The 22,821-nt window shown below is 41.5% G+C and overlaps 1 pseudogene; it reads right to left on the reverse strand.

Annotated features, from left to right (window-relative positions):
• The window catches only part of LOC122864478, a 94,682-nt pseudogene that overhangs the window by 69,701 nt on the left and 2,160 nt on the right, over window positions 1–22,821 (reverse strand).

Raw genomic sequence — 22,821 nt, forward strand, 5'->3', positions numbered from 1 at the left:
CCCTTCATCAGGAGGCGTGTCTGTGTCTCCTGATGGACGTCAGTCCGGTCTTCTCTCTGTCAGCTCTGTGTTCGGTCTCCAGCAGCTGCTGAGGGAAACATCTGGCTCTTCAGCAGCTAGATGCTCCGCTATGTTCAGCAGCTGCTGTCTGACTGCGTCTGGCTGCTGTCTGCTGCTCAGCAGGAAGCGTTCAGAGGCTTTTTACAGCTTTTTCTCTGGAAACAACGCTCTGAGAGCCGAGAGGGAACCAGGACAGTGAAGCTGTAGCCGGACAGATAAACAACCAGCCGAAAGTCTCTATGAAGCTCCGTAAAGCAGCTGATGATTCTCTGGAGGTTCATCACTACCAGAGACAACTTTCACGTTAAATATTGTTTTCACATTGCCATTTGATATAATGTTATTATGAAAAATATTGATTATAGCTGACATTTCTGTGTTCATGGACCAAGCTGGAGAGCGAGAGAGGGGATAAGTTAGGACAGCCTGTAGCTAACCTGAGAGGCAAAACCCAGGGCAAAAATGACTCAATTAACTTAATCCTATAAGTGTGCGGTAATATTTTGCTTATTCAGTATAGATTGTAGATAATTACCGTGTTATACTGTGGCATTATTTATTGGCAGAAGCGTACTGTACTGTTGTTTTGTCAATTATTTTAATTTCAATGTATTAATTTTATAAGATAAGTTGATGAAAATTAGCCGTTTATGCTAATTCTAGCGCATTACCAGTTTTTCTGTTGATCATTGAGCACTGTCCCTGTCAAATAGACTAATAAAATAAAAAAATTAAAAAGAAGACATAAAATAGCTGAACCAGTTGAATGTTTCAAACCTTTTTTTCAAGTCAGAGCTTTTCTCATTTTGACAGTTTGTACTGTACAATTTGTACCAGCTTCCTCTCATTTTATGTGTGTGTGTGTGTGTGTGTGTGTGTACTGCTCTGCTATGACAGAAAACATTAACTGCCTCTCCATCGGGAAGTCTCTCTTTGCGCCGCTGGCAGTTCATAATCAATAAACATCCACAGCAGCTGCTCGTGCAGAACGCTGCGAGCTCTGCGGTCACGATGACCTCGCTCTTACACACTCTGAATCTGTAAAACACCGCCATCATCCATCTGTCCCTCTGTCTGTATGTCTGCTTCCATCATGTTCGAGCAGAAACTCATCAGTGTGACAAACCTCGTCACTCGAGAACACGATTGATTAGTTACACACCTAAAAACTGTAGCTTTCTGGCTCAAACCCATCGTACGTCCAGGACATGGTCACACCGTGCACCCCAGCCCGTCCACCACGCTCTGCTGCTGCCAATCGGCTCGCTGCGCCCTCACTACGAAGGGGGGGCCCAGCCACCGCTCAACAAAATCACCACTGTTTGCTGTCCTGGCTCCACAATGGTGGAACGAGCTCCCCATCCACATCAGCACAGCAGAAACTCCACACATCTTCTGTCGCAGACTGAAAACTCACCTGTTCAGACTGAAAACTCACCTGTTCTGACTGAAAACTCACCTGTTCAGACTGAAAACTCACCTGTTCAGACTGAAAACTCACCTGTTCAGACTGAACTCACCTGTTCAGACTGAACTACATAACATAAAATAAATTAAAAAACACCTTTCTCTATCTCTTATTGTTTCTAAATGAAGCACTTGAAGCAGTTTAGCATATTTGAAGAAGTTGATGTACTTGCATGATTATTGAAATGTTTGGGTTGAAAGCACTTATTGTAAGTCGCTTTGAATAAAAGCGTCAGCTAAATAAATGTTTCTGCCCGGCTGAAAACAGGTGCTGATATGAATCTTGTTTAATTTATTCCAGGACTGTCTACAGCAAACGGTGATGTGGATATTTTTGCTGCACACGAGCTCTCTGCGCAGCACACGCATTGTTCTTCTCTTCTACTTGCTTCTTCCTTCTTCCTGTCTTTACACCACAGCGGCGTTCTGGCTGCTGCAGGTGGACAGGAAGCGATCGGCTCGGGGACAATAAGCAAATCATCAACAAGGAGTTGTTACAGATGTTATTATTTACACCTGTGTTTTTCCTGCTTTGACAAGTTATTATGACACTCAGCCGTGAATAGTGCTATAACAAAAACACAGCGACTTAAAGTATTCTTGATTTATAGTAAGGGGAGTTATTATTGATTATGATGCACTGTTGACCCGCCTTATTAAATGAAGGTCGATGCTTCATTGCTCTGGTCTGCACACAGAACGCTGACTGAAGTTACCTTCACTGACAATGTCAGAGTGAAGAGCAGCTGCAGCTGCCACACGCTGAAGGAGAGGGCAGTGACTTACTGGTGTCAGTGGTGTCGTACTGGGAGTCCTTCTGCAGCTCATACACGTCCACCTCCACCCTCGCCTGGGAGGTGCCCTCCATCAGACTGTTGATGTTCTCCCTCGCCAGAGCCAGCGCCAGACGCTCACCACGACCACATGCTGACTGATCATCCAAAATGGCCGCTGGAAGGAGAGAGGGGGAAAGGGAAAGGTTGAGAAATGAAGATGAGAAATGTGTTTTCTTTATGCAGATGTCAAATGATACAGCGGCGGCCCTCTACCGGTGGACCTGGTGAACCTGGTTTAGATACGAAATCCAAGAAAAGGTTTCACTTACAAGTTTTAAAAATGACTCAAGACCATAATTGCTGGTGTTTTTTAGACCCTTTTTGAATCTGAATGTCTCATAATTTCAGAATAATCACAATCTGTTCAGGCGGGGTTCATCATGGAGTCATTCCTTTTGGCCTTGAGAAAACAACGTCGGGAACAGAACAAAAACACAATGGGACAAACAAGTGACTTCAAATGTTAAGGAAGAGATCCCCGGACCGGCAGGATGGGCCCTTGAGCGAGGCCCTGAACCCCCGGTGGAGCTGCTCCGTGTCCAGCAGATCACACTGTGGTTGTACTGGGCAGCTGTCAGGTGTGAATGTGTGGAACTACGTGAGTGTGAACAGGACATTCCTGAATAACACAAGCCGTGCTCCTGTATAGTTTATAGTTAGTTAGTTTTCCCCCTCTACATGTAAAAACACTGGATTTGAACCCCCTTAGGCATTTCACTGTTTTAACACCAACCAGAATACTACCGAATGCATTAATCCTCTCTATGCTGTCCTCTAAAATATTGTAGTTTTGATATTTGCCATGTTTACCATGGTTATTTCAGGGCAGACAACTATTTTTGTTGTTGTGGGGCAGAGAAACTTTTCATTGAACCCACTTCACACCCATTTCTGCATTAGCATTTTCTGTTTGGTTGTGGAAATATTGCCCTACAGCTACAATGCTTTGACAGCCAATGGGCTATTTATATGCATCTCCTCATCCCAATGTCAGGCTTTTCAGATGGCATTTGTTATCAGTTCCTTACAAACGTCCTTACTAACATATGTGTTGACAACAGTTTTATTGTTTGGATGGTATTTTTGGACAAAAGAGAACTATTTAGGATGTTGTGTTTGGAAGCTAACTGAACAAAACACATCTGAATTCTTGTCTGGAAGAGGTGACTTTGTAGATACTGATGGAAGTTTACCAGAAAGACACCTGCTGCCTAATCAGACACGAGTATTTCTAGTTGTCACGGCTTACTTCAGTATCATTCGTTTTTGAACATTAATCAGAATCCATCCTTGAACTGAGGAGTCAGGACCAGCGTTGCATAACTTCTGCATTTTTACTCGTGTGCTGTCATTTAAAGTGCGTCTTCGTCACCTGAAAACACTGCAGAGCACAAGAACACATGTGACAAAGGCTTTGTAATAATCCAGGAACAAACAGCCTTCTACTACAGCTGAAAATGGGACAACCATGATTGGATCTCAGCCAGGTGAAACACAACCTGTACAGTGTGAGAAGTGAAAACATCACCAGAAGCAAGATGACGTACCAAAAATAGATTTGATACTCGTCCTTGGATTTAAACAGGAAGCAGAGCGGCGCGTTCACAGCAGCTGCAGCGAATAAAAACGACTCGTCATCGTTTCTATTTCCTCCTGCTAGAAATGGTAAAGAAAGAGTACCTGGTGGCTGTGTACAGTAACACCTGCCATGTTTATTTTCGTCTCCACCTCCACGCTGACTCGCCTGCTTTGAATATTGAGCACGCTGAAAAATGCGACCTTGCAGTCAGACAGCCGATGGAAACGCAGGAGAGAGCAACCAGGGAGTTCGTTATATGGAAAGGGAATATGTTAAGACCAGGAGGTCAGTTTTCTTCTCTTGTTTAAACACAGAGGAAGAGGAGAAAGAAAAAATTTCTGGCTCAGGACTTGATTACGAGCCTTCAGATAGATTTTTTTACAGTGTAATTGTTCCTTCCATATTTCCTGTTTCAGCGGACGCTGAGCTGTAACGCCGCAGAGCAAAGACACCACACAGCAAGACTAAAAATCAAAGTGAATATGCTGCTGAGACTCAGTAACAAGCAGAAAGTCTGCCGCTGCCGCTGGGGTTTGTTCTGGATTTGATTTGTGTTTCTTAAATAATTAACGGCTCTTTGGGCGAACTAGGAGGTGATTTATCGTGTCCTTCCTCAAAAAGACTGTTGTGGGTTTTTGCAGTTTAGGAAAACACAAAAAGAGCCAGATGGTTCGTGTTTCTCTCTGAATCGTCGTGGTGCGGTAAAACTTCTCAGGAATACAACAAAAGGATAAAAATACAAAGAAGTAGTATCAGATCAGTTTAACTAATATGGATCTCTAGTTGAGACCGGTTTCCCCAAATACGCTTCGGTGTTCACTGGCAACGTTTTTTCCAATCCAGGAAAAGTGATTGTGCTCCACAGAGGCTGGAGGCTGGTGGTCCAGGTGAATGGTCGGTTAACAAAGATCAGGACTTTGACACTGGACATGTGCTGCATCCTGTTTTAGGTCCAGGCTACTAAAACACTTTGGTGGCAGGAATAGTTCAAAATCTTTGGAAATAAGCTTATTTGCTTTTTCACAGAGTTAGATTAGATCCACTCTCGAGTCTGGACGATAAATATGAAGCTATAGCCAGCAGCCCGTTAGCTTAGCTTAGCATAAAGACTGAAAATATGGGGAAACAGCAAGCTTTGCTCAACAAAAGCCATCACCAGAAAGTAAATAAAATAGTACAGGTTGATACCAATTCTCTAAAACATTTTAGTCCATTTAGTATTAAAAGTCCATATTAAAAGTCATTCTGAAGTTCAGCACGCACCGGCTGAACTATGCAGCGTCACGTAATCTGACGTCCATCATTTGACCCAGACAGCACACACACTGGACACATTATACAGCAGAAGGGAAAGAAGGGTGGACGGGTGAAGATGCTCCTGATGTGTGAGCAGAAAACAGTGAGTGCAGGTGTTTCAACACACATCATACACCGCCGGTGTGTGTTGCCTTTAAAGTATATACTACACACTAATAGTAAACAGTATGTAGGCTACTATACTAATTTTCATTCCATATTTAAAAATCATCATATATTAATGGGAAATAATGTTTCCAACAATTTAATAGTTATATTTGGATTTCCAAGATCTGTTTTTCATTTATTGTAAGTAGCACTTCTTTGCATAATCAGAAACATCTGTAAACGTGTTGACTTTTGTCACATTTCTCTCTGAAATGCGTGGAGGAAGAGACCTCCTAAACTGGAAATACTCAATACTGCAAAATGCTGTTTGTGTTATAGGAAGAAGCCGATGCTTGTTGGAGCCTAAAAGGACAGAGAGGTACAGCTCAGTATCTTCCCAGAATGCCCGGTGCTCAGGGGATGAAGATGAAAGGGGAGATAGAGTCAGGAGCCTCAGCAGTGTTCAGACACTATCTGTGTTTACACAGTGTCTGGTTCTCTGGGTCACTACGACCACACACACACACACACACACACACACACACACACACACACACACAAACACACAGCCTTGTGGCACTATCTTCGTGGGGACCCGAACCCTAACCCTAAAACCTAGTCTGAACCCTCAAACAGCCCTTTAAACGTGTGGGGTCCAGCATTTTGGCCCCACAAAGCTGCCGGGACCCCGCAAGTATAGTGGGCTCCTGGTTTTTGGACCCCACGATTATAGTAAAACAAGCCCACACACACACACACATGCTCACACAGCTCGTTAACAATGCTGGAGAGGGAAAGATGAAGTAATCACAGCGGGTCAAACACTTGAACTCTGTCCTAAACGTTTCTGGAGTGGAGCGACTCTCTTGTCTCGGTTTTCTTCTGTAATGTCAGAAGCTCTGAGCGGCCATCTTTGTTAGCAGCTCAGTGCTCATTAACATTTAACTGTCAAGAGACAGAAGGAACCAAAACACACGAGGAAGGTCTGAGGAACGGAACGGGCTTGAATCATTATCATCCATTAAAAATGAAGCACAGGGACTTCTTGAGCGATTCTTCGACTCATTATCTGAACTTTTCAGAATATGATTTATCTGAAGGTGTTCATTTTTTCTCACTAAGGTACTGTATTTAAGGGCAGTGTGAGAAACATCTCCAGTAGATTCTGGAAGCAAGGCAAATTACTGAGTGTGAATGCACATATCATATATTATATATTACTAACATAACTAAAAGAAATACCTATTCATTTCCTGCACTCTGAAACTGCAAACTTTGATACTGCTGTACATGCGGCAGCAGATACTCGCTGCTCTGACACCAGTTTGTGATAAACTCATTCACTCTGTTTTATTCCTTTCTTTGTGTTTCCTTCTTTTTCCTGTCAATTACCTGTAAAAACAAGCTCCACTCAAACTTCATATAAAATGATGCTGTTTCAGCTTCGCTCCCATCTTCCTGCCCGCCGGTGCAGAAACGTCATCTTGTATTTATGTAAAGAGGTTGTAGAACGAGTTGAAGCGCCGCCGCTGTGCGTTTTGTTCTGGATTTAACCTGAGACACGATGATGAAAATCCTTTTATAGAGCCAGACAGAGCTCTGAAGACTGATTTTATTTCACCCCTGGAGGCGGTGTAACTTCAGAAAAAAATGACTAACAGGTTTTCTTGTCACTTCCCACCTCTGAGCTTCACGCATCTGACATTCTTTGATATGAGTGAGGAAGTCTGGACTCTGGGGGCTGCAGGTAGGTCGACACATTCCACGAGACAAGACAAAACGGAGACTAAAAACAACAAATCGCTCCGTCGGCCCGCGGGCGGAACAGTCCTCCGGTGGCTGGTGTCCTTTCAGAGGCAAACCAGACTCCTCTGTGCACATCGTCCAGTGTACAACACATGTATTGATTTTTTTCCTGAGCGGGCCACCGTGACAACATAAAATTTGGTTTAAGTGGAGAGCTGCGATGTGGCGGGAAGACTGTTCCCTGAAGAATTCAGTTCTTCTTGCAGGTAAACAAAAAGGTGAGAGCTTGAAGACATCTGTTGTCTCTTATTTCTTCTTCTTAACAGTTTGTGTCGGAGTCCAGCCGTGTGTATACGCTTTTGACCTTCACAATAAATCAGGATGCATTTTTGAGTAGAATATTTTAGGCTAGCTAGCGATGTGGCTCCAGGGATGGTGATGTCTGTCGGTCCACCACTCTGGTTCAGACTGAAATATCCCAACAACTACTGGATGGATTGTGATGAAATTTGGTTCAGATGTTCATGTTCCCATCAGGATGAAATGTAATAACTTTGGTGATCCTCTGACTTTTGATCTAGTGCCATCATCAGGTCAAAATTTTAATTTGTCTAATGTTTTGGTTTATGATCAGAACTAATGACATTCCCATCAGCCTCAGCTGTACTTTGTTCTTACTGCTCATTAGCAAATAATAGCATGCCGACATGGTAAATTATGGTAAACATGGTAAACTTTATACCTGTGTAACCCTTTTGCCAACCAGCTCGTTATTAACAAGGAATAACTACAGTATATAGACTCCTTTAACTTCCAAATTTAACACTGGCAAAAGAGACATCCCGATGTATAAAACCTTTATCTAGGGTAAAAGTATGATTCTAGCTTCAAAATAAATGAAAGGACTCTCAGGTATAATAATTTATAATTAGTCAATAAACAGGTACATCTAAATGTAATTACCTTGTGGTTATTTTCCTTTTTACAGTGTTGATTTTACAGTGTACAAATGCGAGACTCACACAGTGGATACGTTTTATGCTTTTGTATCAAAAAAAAAGGTTCAGTTTTAAATCAAATGTATTCACTATAAGAAATTCCCCCGACATGAATTATTTACCAGAGTCATTCCCGCCACGAGTGCACGAGTGAGTCAGCAAGCTCGCGTTTCGCTCAAATCCCTTTTGTAATAGTGTTGAATAATCCTACCAGTCTGCAGTTCACCGTTACGGCCAAAAACAAAACAAAAAAGGAAGGAAGTACATCGATGTTTTTTTTCTCTCTCTCTACGCTCTAGTGTTGCGTCATTACGTACACTCCAGCAAATCAAATAACAACAAAACAAACATTACTGGGTTTCTTTCCTATTGAATAAACTATGAATTCTTCTTCTATTTATAAACTTTTAACACTATGCAAATGCATATTTTAACTGTATAATAAACAATGAAATTATTCATCACAAATGAAATTACAATGCCTCAGTGCAATTATAATAATGAAATGGTATACATTCTCGTAAATAAAAAAACACAAAATACCCTGATATACTAAATAATCAGGTTATTACACCTGTTAAACATTAGCATGGTAGCATTGTCACTGTGAGCATGTTAGCATGCTGATGTTAGCATTTGGCCTCACAGAATCACTATATTTTATGGTGTGTCCCAATGCCACACTATAGTACTGTACACTACACAGAGAGAACATGGCGTGACTTTACTGTAATGTACAGTACTAACAGGACATTATTAAATATCCTATGTGCACCAAAGGATATATCGAACAGTAACTTTGGATGCTACTGCTAATAAAAACTTCAAAAACAGATGGAAAAATATTTATCTAAATGTAATACTTAATACTAATTTAATACTAATAGAATGTTTTTTCGGAGCTTCGTCAGCACCATCCAAATGTTGTTGTAATGTTTTGCAGCTGTGAGCAGCTCCTCCATTTCCTTTGTATATTTATTTGTGGGACAATAATTTACACAACAGCACACTCATAAATTAAGTTTAATTTAAGCATATGGACTTTTTAGGTGTACTTAATTTTGTCACTTCAGGTCCTCCTTAGAATTAGTATGTAGTTTGGACTTAGGACACAGCTTAAGTCTCTTGGTAAAGTAATTTAATATTTTCAGATGTTAGTGATTTAAAAAAAAACTTATACTACTTATACAACTGGAGGAAATATTTGCCAAAATGACAGAAAGTGACACATTCTCCTTCCATGAAAGGAATTGTATCCTTATTTTTTTTATAACTTATCTAAAATTTAGGAGGGCAGTTATCATACATTTCCCCCTTCACATTTACCTTAGTGTTGTCCTAACTTCTGATTGGTTAGTTCACTCACATGTCAGATAGAGCCCAGGTACTGTGTGTGGACATCATTGTACCATTATGTAACTTTCTGATTAAATCAAGCTTCAGTTTTGGTTTTAAATTCCAGTTTCTCAGGAAAAGTGCTGATATATTCTCAAATAGTAAAACCATTGATGTCACAGACAAACCCTGCAGTTGTAGTCTGAGAGGCATTTAGCAGAGATACTTTGTTAAAGTCGAGCCGCAGGGTGTGTTTTTAAAAAGTTCTCAAACGACAAAATGCTGCAGATTAAAGCTCCGGGCCAACGGAGGATTTGTTTACTTTTCATTTCTCTAGTGGGTCGATTCTCTTTGCTTCCACTCGGTTTTCTTCTCTTCCCGTCACTGCTTCTATCTTTTTATTTAACTTTATTTATTTACTTTTTTTTTGGTGTGCAGGTTCTGTGATGTTTCTGACCTTTAATATTGAGCTGGTGGCTTTAACAGGCTCAGAGGTCGGACAGAAGGGAACAAAGTTTCCTCCACTAAACGTATGAAATTTATATTCAGTTTGGGTTTTCCTCCAAAATGAGACATTTGCCTTTTCAAATAAAAACTGACACCTTCACTTACAAAATGACTTATGCTCCAAATTTTAAAAATGTACTTTGAGCTCATTTTTAAAGGATTAATGTTACAGACATTCTGCGGTAACAAACTACCTTTAACACACTAGCTCTGGTCTGTAGTTTAGAGATATTTATTGATGAACTTAAGCTAATTAATCCTTCACAATGACGGATAGCACAGGTTGAAATAATTCATGGAGGTTTTTAGCGGCAGGAAGGACACTGATGCTGCGGAATCGTTAAAATCCTTCACTACAATATTTATGCACTTGACTTGATTTTTAATCATGCCAGAGGAGAAAGTATCTGCAAGCTGATGTCACTTAAAGATTGATTTCAGGCTCTTTTGATTTTCATCTCTTGAGTCACCACTTTGCATCAGTACATAGGTTAGACGCAATAACACGAACAGCTGGGAAATGTAATCCAATCCTGTGACCACAGCCAACAGTGACGTCGCAGGGTTCCTGGAGTACACATGTGCATCACTGCAGCAAGGTGAGAAATTAAACCGCCGGAGGTCAAGAAAAACTCACCAGCAAGATCTTCACATGAATTATGAGCTGCGTTGTTTCTTTGGAAATTTTGCCGTCGGAAATGAGTTTTTGCTGCACAGATGTAGAAATGGTACCAGACATTATCATGTGAGGTCAATTAATTCCAGAGACAGTAAAGTAACTTATCCAGTGTCTCAAGAACCACAAACGTTTAGTCTCTTTTGCTTGTTTGCTTCATGTTTCAAAACCTTCATGGTTTGAAAAAATATAATATCAAAAGTAAGAACTGAACTAGTTTGCAACAGTTTTGCAGAAGTCTGGGACTTAGGACTACAAGTACCTGGGAGTACACTTGGATAACAAACTGGACTGGTCCAAGAACACTCAAGCTGTTTACAGGAAGGGCCAGAGCCGCCTCTATTTTCTGAGGAGGCTGAGGTCCTTCAACATCTGCCGGACAATGCTGAAGATGTTTTATGAGTCTGTGGTGGCCAGTGCTGTCCTGTATGCTGTTGCATGCTGGGGCAGCAGGCTGAGGGTAGCGGACGCAAACAGATCCGTAAGGCCGGTGACATTGTGGGGGTGGAGCTGGACTCTCTGGCGGTGGTGTCAGAGAGGAGGACGCTGGCCAAACTACACGCCATCTTGGACAGCGTCTCCCACCCGCTCCATGACGTGCTGGTCAAACAAAGGAGCACCTTCAGCGGAAGACTCATCCCCCCAAAAGTACCACAGAGCACTGGTACTTAATTTATTTTCTGACCTGTTTTTATAGTGTTTTATAGTGTATCATATTGTTTGCTAGTACTTTCTCCTGTGTGCACTGATGTAAAGACGAGCTGCTGTAACAAAGAGTTTCCCTTCGGGATCAATAAAGTATTTCTGATTCTGGTCTCTGTATATAATGGAGGGATTGTGTCATTGCAGTACTGCAGCTGGCCACTGGGATTGCAGTTGAAATTGGCAGTGAGACTGACTCGCCGCATGGTCTCCAGCTCTCTTAAAACATCCATGGTTTGACTACTACACTTATTTGCTTTCTTTTTGAGAGTTAGATGAAAGGGTAAATATCACGTCTGTGCACAAGAAGCTAGAGCCAGAATGTAGTTAGCCTAGCTTAGCATAAAGAGCGGCTGCAGCTTGGCTCTGTCCAAAGTTAAAAAACCCACCTACCGACACCTCTAAAGGTCACTAATAGACATGTTATATCTCATTTGTTGAATCCGTACATAAACAGAGATGTGAAAAGGGCACATCTGGTTGCCTGTTGTTTTAGAGGGAGTTACGTGGCGAACAACATTGTATCCATCCACCCAGTGCTTGTGTGCAGTATCTCCACTGGTTGACACTCCCTGACTCCCTGAAGTGATGACTGCATATGTGACAGAAGTTGTACAAAAGCCTTTTGTGTATCCAGAGGGAGTGAAGTCTGATAAATGTCCTTGAGTCTGCGTCGGTTTGAGCTGAAGGCTACAAGTTTGAAAATGAAAATAATCTGTTGGTGTGGAGTTAGAAAGAAGTGAGCTCACCAGACCTCTGTAGCCCGCTGCTCCTCTCTGCTGCAGGCTGCAGGCTACACTAGCTGCTGCTAGCGTGACACACCATAATCTCTGGTGGTCGAGTTGTATTATGGGTAATGTAGGTGCCGGGTTTTGACAAGGAAGAATATGTGGAATAAAACACGCGATATCTCTGGTTCTGTTGCTGATCCTTTTTTTAAACTATCCATTGTGAGTCTGACAGCGTTATAGGAGTGCTATGCTAAATCTGTGGAGTACTCTTTCAAACCACACATTGTCATCGTAAGCATGTTAGCATGATGAAGTGAGCATTTAGCTCAAAGCGCTGCTGTGCCTCACTACAGCCTCACAGAGCCGCTAGCTTGGCTGATTCTTGTTGAAACTGAGTTTGTGTAAATCAGCTCTGTTTGAATCCACAGTCTACTGTTTCTCTGCAGCCATAACTTCTTCATCAACATTCTGATACACAGATTGACTCCTGTTGGTTTCTCCTCTGGTATCAGTTTCTCTGAACACTAATTGGCATTTGACTGGGATTTATTGACCTGCGAGCTGGTGTGGGGGCCTGGCCGGAGACCTGCAACACAAACACAAAGTTCTAAGTGCTCTAATTACAGTCCCAGTTTCTGATCTCATCGGGGTTGTTTCTCAGCATGACGGCGATGAATCTGCTCGTTAAATGTATGTGACTGATAATTAGAACTGAGTCGTTCTTGTTTTGTGATTTGATTGCTGCTCATGTGAAGTGCTGGTTATAATTGCTTTCTTGGAGGGTTTGTTTCCATGGATAAGACTGGCAAGGTACTGAAATACCTGAGTCATCTGAGGACACATTTTGCACAGATGTTGTTCTTGTAAATACGATTCCCTGGCACACAGGTTTGCTCGTTTGTTACAAGAATGCAGTTTGTGTTTTAAAAATGTGTTGAGGTATACAGGTTCGTCTCTATATTGGATAACCAGAGAGACTGTTGGGTATCACTGTTGATCAGGCAAGTGTTCATGGATTCATACATGAGAACGTAATCTTAACATTGTTTCCTATTGATTCACTCGTATACTTGGAAAGAGAAAAATTGCATGAAGTCATTCTAAAAAAAGCATTTGAATCATATGAACTTGTTTATATAATAACAGTAAATAAATGTCATCAGTAGACCCAGTTACAGGTATGATGTGTCTAAATTGGTGCAAAAACTTAAAAATAATCATTTGAAGCCTCTTAACGCTCACAAGTACCAAAATCATTATGCTCCCATTTTCAGCTGTGTTCCTAGTACAACAATCGACAAAAACAAATTAGACAAATGGGAATTTGTTCTCTACAGAAACTGTCCTCTCGGCGTGGGTTGTCTGCTCAAACACCTCGAACTCCTCTCTCAGTAGCAAAGGGAGATGTCGCATGATGCTTTACAGCCGCAAAACCTCTTCAGGTCTCAGTTGGCTTTAAACGAAATGCTTGACAGATTGCCAAAGAACATCTGAAACTTCAACCCCCCCCACCCACCTCCCGGAAGTGGGGAAGCTGCGTCCGCCAATTTTTGTAACTTTCTGAAACAGACGACTTCATGCAGTGATTGGCCGGGTGCATGGAGGTGTGAAAGCAGGCAGGGTTTCTCTCCATTCTTCACACATCTGTCCAAAAGTATCCCCATTTGCAGTTATCGCATCTCATCCCTCTATAAGCCTTCCAGTGTGACCATGCAGAACATGTACAATCACTGTTGCCTTCAGTCGCAGCCTGACGACACTTCATGCGGACTAATTAGTTTCAAGTGTGCCCCGGCCTTTAGGGACGAGGCCATGGTGGATGGTTGGGCATATAAACACTCAGACTTTGACGCCGGTTTGTATCTTGTCTCCTAACAACAGTCAACCATGACTGTTCCCTTTCCCTAACCTTAAAGGTTCTGTAAATGAGATTCTGAACATTAATATAGCAGCAAACAACAGTTTGCTATATAAAGATATAGTGGCGTAATGGGCCCCTCTGCCTGTGTTGTTATCGCAGCCTCTCTGTGCTTTGTTTATACCTCTGCACCGGACATGCGTGCATGTTAGTGCATGTGAGTCCCTCCTGTAAAACTGTTTTTTTTCTCATCTAACGCAGTGAATTGAGGATTTATCTTGACCAAACCACAGTTGCTGATTGTTGGAACAGTGGAAAGACTAACAAAGACGGTACTGGTGAGTTTTATTTTGTTTCTGTAGAGTTTAAATGAACTGTGAGGTAAAATTATCATTTTTTTCAACAGATTCTGATTGTGAGCAAGAGCGATATAACAGCTTTTTCTGGTGAAACAAAAAGGTCTCTCTCTCTCCATAATGTTGTCGACACTTACAATACCAGTCTGAACCTGTCAGTGGCAAAAACAAGCACTTTTAGTGGACGTACTTTGTCGGGCACATTTGTTCACAGCAGCCATTGCAGACAGAGGCAGTTACATTTATTATTAGGCGGCGACCTCTAGTGGCCTAAGTAAATATGACAGGACTAAACAAACACAGGACTTTCACCTGGGAGACACAGGTTCAGGTCCTGTGTGAAACCAAAAGTCAACGCTGACTCATTCTAAGTTACGTACGTAAATTACGTAACCTACATAAGTTAAGTCATGTGATTTGCGTCATGTGACTTACTGACGGAACGCTACTTATTTTAACCCAAACCATGATCTTCTAACTAAGTAGTTTTGGTGCCTAAACCTAACCAAACTCCGACCGTTTCACAACGTTAACCACATTTTTATTGTTACCATGACGATGAAGGTCCGGTACGCCTGTTGCTGGTTGCTAGATATTCGTAGGATTATTCATAAAAAATGGTGCATAACGAACTGTTGTATGAAAACACGTTGTTTAGTTGCATAAACAACTCTTACAGGAATGTTTCAGAAATAAAAAACAACTACTGAACTTGTCTTAATTCCAAATTCACCAAGAATACTTTTCACTTGTTGCAGAGTAGACCCTCCAGGTGATGGTTGCTTATTGCACAGGCAGGTTTTCCGGTTCTGACTGACCTGAGGAAGACCATTTGGTGGTCAGAATGTCGTCACGACCATGTAGGAATGAAACAGCAGTGAGCAGGTATTTTTTCATCTTTTGTTCAGATGATTGTTACCCAGCAACTGCAAAGATCTTATGAAATGTGTGTGCCTCCTGATGATTGCCTGGTGTTTTGTTACCTGCCATAGCAGCACATAAATCTGCCCTACAGTATCCACCGCAGGACAAACTGTACCAGCATCTGACTGCTGGCAGTTTCCCAGCATGACCTGAGTCCTTGAAAGACAAAAACACTTTCACACAGTCCTTTTTATTTCTCAGGTACTGAATCACGCACCTTGAACAAATTTGGTTATAGCTGAGTGTGCTGGAGTGGAACTAAATTAGATTTTCCACCATTTGAAGAGAAAAATGCAGCTAAAAGGAAACATCTATGCACCTGAACACAGTCAAAAAGCTTTTTTGGCTGAATTTAAACAAACACAGACAGTCTGACTGTTGATTAGCCTTTTTTTTTTTTACAAAAGCAATTTCTTTCAACAACTCGGAAAAAGCAATGGATTTTATTTTTACCTTAATTTTCCTACTTAAAAAAAAAAGAAAATCCTACGTCAAAATTTGCCAAACCAGCAACCTTCCTGTCAAATGTCTACTTGAGTTAGTGAGTCATTAAGTTTATTCAACCTATTTTAACATTATTTGAATAAATATACAAAACTGCTATGAGAAAAACTTTTAAAAAGATTATCAAGGACAAATCACCTAAATGTAAATGGACAACTAAAGAGAATCTTTCATACTCATGCTTTTATAATAAACTGTAAAAACTAAAAAGTAAAAACTGTTTTGTTGGTGGGTTTAAGCCTGTAATACTGAATAAATATGTCAAACCACAAATGCTTCTGTTATGTTATTCTTCATATCTAAGGCAATATTTATCAAATCTTTGTTGTTGGTGACTTGTAGCAAATGTAATCCTTTTATCTTGAAGAGTGACATTTTGGAAACAGTTTTGTGTCTTTTACTCATTTCATAATAATAAGGCAATGTATTATGCATTCAATTCAATTCAGTTTTATTTATATAGTGCCAATTCATAACAGAAGTTATCTCATTGCGCTTTTCCTATAGAGCAGGTCCAGACCGGACTCTTTATAATATTAATTATTATTTACTATTTAATACTGTGCACAGCAAGAACAAGAACTTTTTTAATAAATTAAATACAAATATTTGTATATACATATATATACAAATACACACATTCCAATCTTTTCTATAGAAATTTAACCAAACTTGCAGAATGGTCCAATCTCATACAAAATGATGCAGACTCAATTTGTGGGAACAGTTTTCCTGATTGTGCCACAAGTGTGTGTGTGTGAATCACAGCTGATGGATCTTCTTCCTCCATCGTTGTCCAGAAACTATTAAAACACATCAGCGAGCCGCTCTGTTGCACTGGCTGACATGTTCCTTCATCACCATGAACACACACACTGTAGTTTATTCTGACTCAGCCCCACACACACCGTCCTGCTGCCCCAAACACTCACTACAGCACCACATGTGGATTCATCCGCCGCTGGAAATAGTCCCCAACAGATGCTCTGTTTCCTCCTGTTAGTCTGATTTAAAAACTACAGAGAGCAGCTGTTTGGGGAAATTACTGATTAAATTACTTTTTAAACATGAAACTATATATTTGTGAGGTGTTTTTAAAGATTTACGTCTTCAGTAGGAACCAATGGGCTCGGAGCTGAGATCCGCAGACAGGAAGTCAGGAAGTATTGAGTAACGGGCGAACACACTCTTGGTTTGGGACTGCAACATGGGATTTGTTGACAGCAAGAAAAATATAACAAACTGCTCCACTTTTCCTTTAATATTGGGGTGAAATGTTTCAAACTGAACTCTTTATTTTTCCCATGACAAATAAATGTTGAGTTCTGTCAATGTATTCATCCTTGCATCTGAATTCAGTCTTTCTTCTCCATAATATCATCAGTGAGGGTGAAAGTGTTACTTCTGTTATTTTCACTGTAACTTCACTTATCAGACATGAAAGAAACATGTGTGTGCTTCACTGTGTGTGTCGAATATAAGGGCGAGTGTGTGGAGCAGCCAGCTGTTATGTTATTAATGAACGAGTGAAAGGTGAGCTATTACACATTGCTATGCGACCCGGTTGCCAGGGCAGCTTGCATGTAAGATCCCGCCGGTTTTGCCGAAGCCCAGCATGACAAAAGCAACAGGGATTTGAACTTGGGGCCATAAGGGCTGAGAGATGAACAGGGAAAAAACGTTATCTGCTGCGAGGAGGGAGCTGAACTTTCACTTCTAACGTTAAGTCTCTGCTTTTATTGGAGTTAATCCTCCTCTGCGGGGCGTGATGAGGACAGGAAGTAAGAGGTGCTGATAGCAGAGCGACGCTCAGGCCTCGCCATGAATCATGAAGGGAAGTCACGGAGATACTCCCTGATCCAGTGTCTGCCAAGTTTATTTGTGCTTACAAATGATCCAACCTGGGACAGAAACAAAACGAGGAGGGAAGAAGAAGAAGACATGGAAACGCAGAGCGAGAGAGTGGCAGAGACAAAGGGAAGCCTCGGGGAGGCTCGTAAAACGGCAAACAAAGCAAAGAGATAGTGTGTGAGGAATCAAGATGGCAAACAGAGACAGTGGTGGGTGGTGAGAGGAGAAACTAAATGACAAGGAAACACAAGAGGAGAGCGATACAAAAACAACAAAACGGAGGAGTAACAAGTTAGGGAGGAGCGTTCAAAAATAGAGGTGATGCAGAGGAAGAGTTTGTGTTTTTATCTGTCGATCCCATTCAAACAGGAGAAAGAGAGGAATGTGTTTGTGTGTGTGTTTTTATTTATAGAGACTAGGATTCTGGGTAAATCATTTCTATCAGGAGCTTGTGTTTGTCAGATCGTCTAACAGCATCTAAAACCCCCCCTCCACGCTCACCTTTTGATTGAAATTTGTTGGTCCCAATTAAGTCCCAAGTCAAGAACAAGTCCCAATCAAGTCTTAAGTCAAGACCAAAAAGTCCAGATCAAGTTCCAAGTCAAGACAAGCAAATTCCAAGTCCCATGTCCAGACCAAAAAGTCCAAAACAAGTCCCAATCAAGTCCCAATCAAGTCTTAAGTCTTGACCAGCAAGTCTCAATCAAGTTCTAAGTCAAGACCAACAAGTTCCAGTCAAGTTCCAAAACCAGACCAAAAAGTCCCAAGTCAAGTCCCCAGTCAAGACCAACAAATCTGAATCAAGTCTTAAGTATTGACCAGCAAGTCCCAATCAAGACCCAAGTCAAGACAAACAACAACAGGTTGCTGCTGTCCATCCATTCTAATGTCATCACGTAGCTTAATAGAGCAGTTTGTAGCTTAAAGAAGAAGGACAGCTAAGCAATATGACATGATTAATAAAAACAAGGAGGAAGTGCTACTTGGATCTGACAGTGATGAAACACAGTGATGCACAGGTAGGCAAGGCACAATACCTTCTCCACAAGAAAATAAACTGACTCTAGATTCCCCAAAATATCAAGGCACAAAGTACAAAAATGAAAGAGCCTTTATTGTGACAGCTACATAACAAGTATTAACTGCACACAGATGTAGTGGGATGAAAAGTCAGGGGATCGCCAGACTTATTACAATACATCCTGTGGAGACCATGAAGGCCTGTACCAAATTGAATGGCAGTTCATCCAAGAATTGTCAAGATATTTCAGTTTGGAACAAAGTGGTGTAACAGTGGCAAAAAAAACTCAGTTGGCATGGTGGTGTGGTGGTTAGCACACATGCTTCCCACCTGGAAGATCCTGCCTTTCTGATATTTTAATACTTCTGGAAGAGAAAATCAAGTGAAAATAACTTGGGCTACTGCATTGTCAGCCAAGTTGTTCTTGTTCTTGTTTTAAGCACAAGAATACTAAATGCTTTGGAATTTATGCAATGTTTCTGTATCAAGACTCAGTCAACACTCAAAACAGCAACTTTGAGTTTAAATTAAGCTAGCAACTGTGAAATGTTTAGGTGTTGGCAGCAACAGTTTTTACAGCAGACAGACAGACACTGTGGGATTCAAACCCACGTCACGGTGATGTACTCACCCATCCGGACGGCAGAGAGGGTGTTGGCCTGGCTGAAGGAGAGCGGTGCCATGGTCAGCAGCAGGACAACAGCGTAAATCGACAGCAGCAGTGCTGGCAGAGCCGGCATCTTCCACTGCTCCTCATGGAGAATGGTCTGCTGGCTGCCTGTACCGCCACCTGCAGGACAGGCATTTATTAGTACTACATCTGTAACATATCATCTTATATCACAATTGACCACATAGCACATAACTGAGTCTTGATTTTAATTATTGAATTTAACCACCACACGTTTTACTGGGTCATTTATTACCACCTCAGCCTGTAAAAAATGCTTCAGACATACAAATCTCACCGCTGACAGTCAACATGCAGCAGCTTCACAGCTGCTCCATAAACACAAAACACAACAAGCACCGCTCACAACACAGTAACAATCTTCATGAGCTCCACAGAATGTTTTCATTTTATTCATCATCTGCAGTAGAGGGCAGAAACCTTATCAGCTGTGAGGAGTTTGCTTTTATTAACCCTCGTTTGGACTATTGCAACTCTCTCTACACATGTCTGATTCAACAGAGTTTATATAAATTACAGCTTTTCCAATATGCAGCAGCCAGACTCCACACCAAAACCAAAAAAAGAGAGCACATTACTCCATTTTTAGCTTCCCTTCGATGGCTCCTGGTAAATTTTAGAATTGATTTTAAGATTTTATTGATAACTTTTAAGGCCCTCTCTAGGCTCGCACCCAAATACATTTCAGATCTTCTGACACCATACATGCCTGGTCAGAACCTGAGGTCCTCAGCCAAGGCTCTGCTATCCCTTCCAGATTCCAGGCTGAAGACCAAGGGTGACCGGGTCTTTTCTGTTAGGGCCCCCCCCCTCTCGGGAACAACCTCCCTGAGGAGATCAGACTGGCGAGCTCCTTATCCTCTTTTGAATCCCTCTTAAAAACACATTTTTATGTGCACTTTCACAGGCTTTGTGGCCTGACTTCACTTTGTCTGTTTAGTCACTTCTTAAAACCTACAAAGGCATTCTCTTCAATCTGATTTGATTTATTATACTCTCTCATATGTAACTCCTTTTTCTCAGTGCTGTGTAACTGCTATACTGTTTTTAATTTTCACTTTGTAACTTTGTTTCGAAAAGTGGTGTATAAATAAAGTATAAAAAAGTGAAAATTTGCTTGTTCAAAAACAACAACCAGAAACAACGTCAGAAAATTGCTGATAAATGAATGTGAAAAAGCTACAGAAATTCAAAAATGCGTGTTTTCCCTCCAATTGAACCCTCCAATACCACTAAGCCAATATTATTCACTCTTAAAAACAGATGATTTGTTTGTATTGTTGCCAAATTGTTACAACAGAGGTCATTTTGGTCATTTTGCTAACAAGGTGAATGGACTGTACTTGCATAGTGCCTTTCTAGTCTTCTGACTACTCAAAGCGCTTCACACACTACATATCACATTCACCCACTGACTGCCAACTGCTCATCAGTTGAAAGAAACTAACTAAGCTTTCACACACCGAAGGCACAGCCCTCGGGAGCAATTTGGGTTTCAGTGTCTTGCCCAAGGACACTTTGATATGTGGGCTGGGGGAAGCTGATATCGAACGGCCAAACTTCCGATTGGTGGACGTCCCGTTCTACCACTAAGCCACAACCGCCCACAACAAACAAGGGGGGTGGCATCCCCCCTCAAATTTCCTACTGCGTGCAGTCAAAGTTGCTAAGCGGAGAATGCCACCACATTTCACTAAACACACTGAGAAATATGAGTATGTGACAAATAAATCCTTGAATCTCTTGACAAAAAATACTGACATGAGAACAAGCAAATCATAATTTCAACTTCATCAAAACACAGTACAGGTGATCGCATCGAGTAAGACTGAAAGGAGGCTTAACCAACTGAGACTCTGCAGCGTAAACATACTGTTCCACTGCTGAACACACATGTTGGCTGTGATCAACAGTTTTGTTGTTTGCCGACTAAAAGAGGACAGAGAAGAAGAGATTGAGCAGTTTTTCTGTTGTTCAGGCGCTTCAGTGTGGATGAAGATCTTGATGAAAACGACCTGTAAAGGGCACAGGTTGTTTTTTACATGGCTTAGTGTGGATGTAGTCTGAGAGAAAGCAAGGGAGATAGAGAGAGACAACATGAGCTTGAGAAGACTGGAGAAAAGGACAGGCAAAAGGAGAAGAGGAGAAACAGAGACAAAATGTGAATATGAGAGGGAGGACAGAGGAAAATGTGAGAGAAGACAGAGACAGGAAAGGAAAAAATCAATGGCAAGAGAAGGAGAGCCAGACAGAAGGAGAAAGAGAAATGAGAAAGCTTGAACGAAAACATTAGAGAACAAAAGTGTGTGTGAGAGATCAAGAGACTATCACATGTTGCAGAGGGAGCGAGAGAGATTTAAAATGGCTGAGCGAGGGAGCATGACGAAACGAGTCCAAATCTTCAAAGTAGATTAGAGAGACTAAAGTGCGATTTTTTCATTAGTGGGTGTGTGTGTGTGTGTGTGTGTTTGCATTTAAGTTGTCAGAACAACAACACAGTGAGCGCAGAGCCTGGACAAACATCTACCATTGTTCAATCCCATCATGCAACTGCTTCATCTTTTCATCTCTGCATGGACAGTAGAGTTATGCTCCAACAACACGTTCTTCATTTGTTTAATCCGCCCCTCACTAAATGTTTATCGCCGCCCTGCCAATGAGGCATCCCACATGAATTTAAATGAGATTCCCAAATGGAATTTAAATTGGCTCGAGTCGAACGGGACGGGCTCGATGGCAGAGAGCGAGACACAAACCGCCGAGAGATGAAGAGTGAAAGATAAGGAAGTAAGTAAAGTTTATTTAGTATAGCACTGTCACAAAGTGCTTCACAAGAGTAAAAGTGTTAAAAATGAAACCATAAAAACAGTTTAACAAAATAAAAAATAAAACAATAAAACATAAGCAACAACAGACCTTAAAAAACACACACAAAACTACAAACACTGGACAGCACGAGGCGAGACAGGCCGGTTTGAATAAATGGGTCTTCAGCTGCTTTTTAAAGGCGTCAACAGAGACCGAAGAACGTAAGTCAATAGGAAGCGTCCCACAGTGTCAGAGCCACCGCTTCAAAGGCACGATCACCTTTTGTCTTCAGTCGAGCTCGAGGAACGATCAGTAAGCCCTGGTCAGAAGACCTAAGTGACCTACTGGTGATATAAGGGTGGAGCAGGTCAGAGATGTACTCAGATGCCTGACCATGCAGGGCTCTATATGTGACAACAAGAACCTTAAAATGAATCCTGAACCTGATGGGAAACCAATGCAAAGACGATAAGATGGGTGTGATGTGGGTCGGCCTGCTGGACCTGGTCAACAGCCTTGCAGCAGCGTTCTGGACCATTTGTAGACGGTCCAGGGACGACTTGCTGAGGCAGGTGAAAAGGGAATTACAGTAGTCTAGCTGGGATGATATACAAACGTGAATGATCATCTCTAGCTCGGGTTGTGATACAACAGCCCTGCGTTTGGCAATGTTTCTTAAAAAGAAACATGTACGATTCAATGATTTGCTATGTTGATTGAAGTACATAGACTGATCACATACAACACCAAGATTTCTGGGATTAGAC

This window comes from Siniperca chuatsi, linkage group LG17 (assembly GCF_020085105.1).
Source record: "Siniperca chuatsi isolate FFG_IHB_CAS linkage group LG17, ASM2008510v1, whole genome shotgun sequence".
Lineage (NCBI taxonomy): Eukaryota > Metazoa > Chordata > Actinopteri > Centrarchiformes > Sinipercidae > Siniperca > Siniperca chuatsi.